Below are 6,687 nucleotides of genomic sequence, written 5' to 3'. Positions count from 1 at the left end.
CTCTCAGGTAAGCATGCTAACTCCTGCACTCAAATTTACTTACTGAGCAAGAGGCAGAACTCCGAACAATGAGTCATCCTCCCAAGTTTAGTTTCGTACTAACTTGAGCGTCAGAGAGGTCCCCCCGAGCACACCCTCGGGGCCTTACCGAAGCTTACGTTCGCTTCTAGTGCAGGAAGGAAAGCAGCAGATCAGGAAGGAAGGACTTGGTCTGACTAGCTGATTCGTCCAGTAAGGTTGGGCCTATTTTTTACGTCATCAATATATATATATATATATATATATATATATATATAAATTCTCCTATGTGAACTAAAAGTGTGAACCTATTTTTCAACCATAGATGTGATAGGTCCCACAAAAAATTTGTGGTCCATACTTTTATTTTGTTTTATTACAACCATTGGATTTGAAGTTCACAAAGTTAGTTCACACTTTGGGTTCACATACGAGGATTCCTATATATATATATATATATATATATGTGTATATATATATATGCGAGCTTTCTCTCCTGTGGACGTATTATGAGGACACAATTTGTGGACAACCTTGTAGACTGTCCGATCCAGTAAAGGGCTCAGATCAAATTCTTGAAAAAAATTTACACCATATGCAGCTCATCTCTTCCCATCTCATCCCTTTGTTGCTTCTCTAACCGGAAGACCTAGCCACCATGGACGAACCTCTCTCAGCCTCTCCCAACGACCATCTGTGTCTTAATCTTTCGCGAAGTCTCAGATCTCCTTGAAGGACCTTGTAAATGGGCAGTGCTTCGAACCGTATCTTCCTATAAGATCTTGCCCAGTTCCACATCTTCCTCGTTGAAATCGATCTCCTTGAAGGACCTTGTAAATGGGCAATGATTCGAACCGTTGATAATTGGATCCAAAAATCTCAAGTCGTTGAAGTAGTTCTTGAAATTATAATCTGTAAAAGTAGTTCTTTGACTAAGATTCACTTGGAGAGGCTTCAAGTGAGTGATATTGGCTTTTCGACAATTGCAAAAATGCTCGAGCATAGAAATCTTGCATATTGCTAAATCTTGAAAGGTTGGTGGAATTCGAAGCGAACATGATCTCGTTGTTGAAGTTTTGTTTGAGACCTGATTCTGTCTGATGAAGTTCAAACGCGTGTGGATAGGTTTTGTTTTGGAATCTAATCTGAGCTGTTGAGTGGATCCAATGGCTAATAAGTGTGTCCACATTTTCTGCCCGTATTATCAGTCCGCATTAGAGAAAAACTGTATATATATACAGATAGTGGACATATATGTATGTACACCAGAGCTCTTACGCGGGATCCCGCATTTTCATTAATTTGTGGGATGTCATATTTGATGGCATGATTAATCCAACGCCCCCCATTAGTGCAGACCTTTTTACCATTTTTAGACCCACTTCCATGCTTAACCCTTTTTCATTCCCGTTGCCCCGTGTGATGACCTTTGTCAAAACTCTCACTTGAATCCTCCCCCATCAAATCTCCATCTCAATCCATTTTGAGCTCCATCTAGTAGTGCCCACATTGACCGTCAAAGTCTCCATCTCGTTCAACTTTGAGCTCCATCTAGTAGTGTTGTTGTGAGAGTTGGGTTCTTGACTAGATTTTGAGTGGGTACTGAAGTTCTGCACAACAACCAATGCTCACCTTGACATCGTTCTTCATTTGGTTCCTCCTCTTTCCATTACGCATAACCCGAATTGAAGTTGTGTTGATGGATCCTTGTCGTGCGATAACCTATGCCACATATCGTTCTTTGTTTGGGATTTTTTGAAATTCAGAAATGAGTATTGTACAATTCTGACCCAGTTTAGATTTTTGAGTTCTTCAATTCTGGGTCAAAATCGAAGATTGATGCTAATTTCTTAGTTCAATTTGTAATGCAGCTTCCATATGATCTAGATTTTGAGATTTTTGAAAATTATTCATGTACTTGTTTTGACATTGTATCTGGTTGGAACTGATCATTAATGTAGTTGTGTTGGGGCATTGTATATAATTGTATGCAGCTGAAAGTTATGCACCATATATATGTAATTGATTTTGCAGCAAAAAAAGTTGATTATGTACTCCCATTGTGCTAAGCTAATTATATACAAATACCATATGTATTCATCAAAACATACATAATAGAAAGAGTTTGTGCTCTGGCAGAGAAATGCAAAAAAAAATCAACAAAAAAATTGATTATGTACTCCCATTGTGCCAATTATATTAGCACACTACATGTAGTCATCAAAACATACATAATAGAGAAATAGAGAGAGTTTGTGCTCTGATAGAGAAATGCACAAAAAAAAAACTGATTATGTACTCCCATTATGCCAATTATATTAACACACCACATGTAGTCATCAAAACATACATAATAGAGAGTTTGTTCTCTGGCAGAGAAATGTAGACAAAACTCACGCATTCCTTAGTGCCAGACAATTCCTATTATCATGTGCTTGTCCTGTGAGCCCGCAGCCATGACATCGTCAGTTCTTCTTTATGGCTACTTCCTTACCTCCTTTTAATCTCTTTCCATATCATTTTGCCCTGACTTTGTCAACTTCATTAAAAATAGGTTATGAAAGAGCAACGTTTTGTCTTGATTGTATACCGTCACCTAAAGTCATGGACTTTATCTTGTTGTGAAGAGATTCAAATCATTCATTGCTAACTCACATGTCTCGCGACTCACCAAAGCATCATCAACTATATTTGTCATAAGTTTATGTAAGGTATTCTGATGCACAACTAGTGAGGCATCACAACTATCTTTACCAACTGCACCTCCAATATGAAATGAACTCAATGATTTAGCAGCCTTTGTCCATCTAAGTAATATATAAACATCTGGAAATGATTGCTACAATTGAATCCTGCTGAATGTTGCCAATATATACCTACATATAATTTCATAAGACTCAAATTTTCTACAACTACAAGTCACATAGTTCACAGACTTATCCTCTGTGACTTTTTGTACCCTTCCATCACTTTTCTCATTCCTATGAACCTTGTACATACACTTATCTCCAGTCCCTTGGTCCATTGCTACTATGTAAGCCATGCTTTGGTATAACTCATCTTGAAATTTGTAAAACATGTTTTCTGTGTATAACTCGCTCATTCTTTTCCCTATTGGCAACATAGTCTTCATGATAGGCTGCTTGTTGATATTTTTATGGTCAAGATGCAATTCTTGATGTCGTTGGTATTTAAGTGCTCTAGTAAATTTCACAACAAAGTTCATCAATGTGTTTTTCTTTGACACACAATTCTTGAAAAATGAATGACAAGTCTTGGCTCGTTGACTACTGGACATGCCTACAATGAAAGGTAAGAATTCAAATCATCAATCAAGGTAAAATTGTCCTCTTTCAAGTTGTTTCAAGTTGGATTCATGACTTCTCTCTCTAGCTTACATATTCTTAAATTCCTTTCTTTGTTCTAATCTTTCAAGGTCTGAACCCAAACTCCAACCCATGAGTTCCTACATCATTTGAGGCATAAAGGAAGCTTGAATCCCTTCCTTCTACTTGTTTCTACAACCTTGGTAAGTTTCTTAAACCTAAAAGCCAGTATTTAGAGATTGGGTGATTTGGGATTATAGGGTTTTGTGGGTTTTGTAGATTTGGGGGCAAATCCTTAAATTAGATGAAATTAGTGATTTAATAGATTGATTTAGACTTGTTTATGGTTGTATTGCTAGATTCTATTGTTGATTGGAGTAGCAAGTTTGAGTAGGTGAAGTTCAAGAACTTGGAAAGTTTTGGGTAAGAGAAGGTAAGGGTTTTCTTGATTTATTGGGTTAATTTGTGTCGCAATCGGGGTCACGACGCGGACCGGCGATGGAAAAAATGTTTAGAGTCGCCACCAATTGATTTAAGTGCAATTGGACACTAAAGAATGGTCTACGAACCAGAAAATGGGTAAGGGGGTCTATTGAGTGTGGGGAAGGTGTTAGGCACCCCACAACTCCCTAAAAGGTTACCTAAATTGATCTATGTGCTTTTTCTTGAAAAAGTTGTTTGTCCAATATAAATGATATTTTGATTTGAAAAGATAACATAATTAAATTATAGGCAGGAGCTGAATGTCATCAAGTACTCTTCCTAATTAACTTCAATTTAGGTATCTATTATTTTTACGAGTACAAATGATACCTTAATTTGAAGAGATAACATAATTAAAGCCTAGGCAGAAGCTGAATGTCATCAAGTCCTCCTCCTAAGGAACTTTAATTTAGGTATCTAGTAAATTAATTTATCATTGTGTTTAGAAAAACAAATGACACTTTAATTTGAAAAGATAACATAATTAAAGCTTAGGCAGGAGCTGAATGTCATCAAGTCCTCCTCCTAATGAACTTTAATTTAGGTATCTAGTAAATTAATTTATCATTGTGTTTAGAAATACAAATGACACTTTAATTTGAAAAGATAACATAATTAAAGCCTAGGCAGGAGCTGAATGTCATCAAGTCCTCCTCCTAATGAACTTTAATTTAGGTATCTAGTAAATTAATTTATCATTGTGTTTAGAAATACAAACGACACTTTAATTTGAAAAGATAACATAATTAAAGCCTAGGCAGGAGCTGAATGTCATCAAGTCCTCCTCCTAATGAACTTTAATTTAGGTATCTAATAAATTAATTTATCATTTGTTTTTTCGTTTAAATAAAGATAACACAATTAAAGTCTAGGCAGGAGCTGAATGTCATCAAGTCCTCCTCCTGATTGACTTTAATGTAGTATCCATTAATTTGTTTATGTGAAAAGTTGGTAAAGACGTGATTATTAAATTGATCGATTGGTAAAACTAAACCCCTAAACATACATCAATTTGGCAAAACTAAACCCCTAAACATGTATACTAATTACGTTAAACATAAATAAAACTAAACTACACTAATCTACTTTTCATTATTTCCACTACACTACACTACTTTTCATTATTTCTACTACCTTATTACATGGCTTATATTTACAAGAATATACATGCCAAACAAAAATAAGATAAAAATATATACAAATAATGAAATATAAGGATAAAAATACAAATAAATATGAATATGACGCATGGAGCCCATTAATTATCCAAACCCGGTCCAATCTCCAAATGAACTCTCCGGCCCCAAATGAAATCAAGTCCGGCCCAAGTTGAATCAAGCCCGGTCCACACTCAAAAATCAACAAGAGAAAGGGTTAAAATGGTGCTCAAATACCATAGAAACTCAAATCAAATTAAATCCATATACCCATATATATACACACACACACATTATATGTACATATACACGTAGACCATATATATATGCACACACCGAAACGCCTGGAGTATGATCCAACAAGGGATTAAACCCAGAAAGTTAATATGAATATGAACATAACCTCAATCCTTAATAGCACAATCATTCATCATTATCAACATAATTCTATCTAAACTACCAGCCATCAAAACCCCAACATTAGCCTAACATCATAACCCGACATTACAGCAAATATGTAAATCTTGATTTCAGTATCATAAGCAAATAAGATCCAAACCAGGAAACTCATAATCAAATATCAATATCAACTTTCAACGCAGTAAGTAATCGGAATCTTCAAAGCTGGATATCCAAATCAAATATCAAAGCCCAACATCAAAAGCTAAGTACCCACACAGTAATCAAATGGAACTCCATACTAAGAAAAATCAGTATCAAACATGCTTCAAAGAAACGGAAGATGGAACAAAAGTAATAGATGTATGTATGGATCATCACCCCCTCAACAATGGAACCCGAAAAACACAAACACAGAATCAGAGAAAGAGAACTAGGAATTAAGAGTATGAGTGAACCATTACCTTCAAAGAAAATGAAGTGAAGAAGGCCAAAATCCCCTGTCCAACAGTAGCTCCCTTTCTTTCTCTCCGTATTTTCCTTTCTTGTGCGGCGACCTCTTCTTGCTTTTTCTCTCCCCTGTTTTTCTTTTTGCCGGCTGCCCCTACTCCCTTCTCTCTTTCCTTTTTTGTGCCCCTCCCTTTTAACTTATCTTTATTTCAAAAAAATCCCAAAATGCCCTCAAAAACCCTATTTTCCTCTCCTTCTCTAAAACCCTCAAGATTTACATTTTTGTCTTTTCCTTATTTTTGTGAAACCCTAATAAAGGAACCACCTTTCCCTCTTAAGGATTTTCTTTATTATTTATTTAATTTTCCTATTTTTTAGATATTTTCTAGGGTTTAGTTATATTGGGTTTGGGTTGGAATTTTTATGGGCTTATGGTCCAAGAAATAGGCTTTAGGATTTTTTGCATGCTTGTGGGTCCAAGAAACAGGCTTTGAATTTTTTGTGAGTTTACGGGCTCCAGAACGGGCTTTTGAATTATTATTATTATTATTGTATTTTTTAATTTTTTTAATTTTTTTAATTTTTTTTTTGGGCTGGACGAAAACCGGGTACTACAGCTGCCCCCCTTTGTATGTCTTTTATGAAATAAAAGACAAACAAAAGTGTAGTCAACCGAGTTTCATACGGGAACTGAAATGAGCGGGATCACTGTGGCATTCCCGGCTTGGCCAATTGTTTGTGCAAGAAAATAAAGGGCACGGGATCACAAGGCCATTCCCGGCTTGGCCAAATGTTGGTGCAGAAAAATAAAGGGCACGGGATCACAAGGCCATTCCCGGCTTGGCCAAATGTTG

Source organism: Tripterygium wilfordii, chromosome 1 (assembly GCF_013401445.1).
Source record: "Tripterygium wilfordii isolate XIE 37 chromosome 1, ASM1340144v1, whole genome shotgun sequence".
Classification (NCBI taxonomy): domain Eukaryota; kingdom Viridiplantae; phylum Streptophyta; class Magnoliopsida; order Celastrales; family Celastraceae; genus Tripterygium; species Tripterygium wilfordii.
This window is presented reverse-complemented; position numbering follows the sequence as displayed.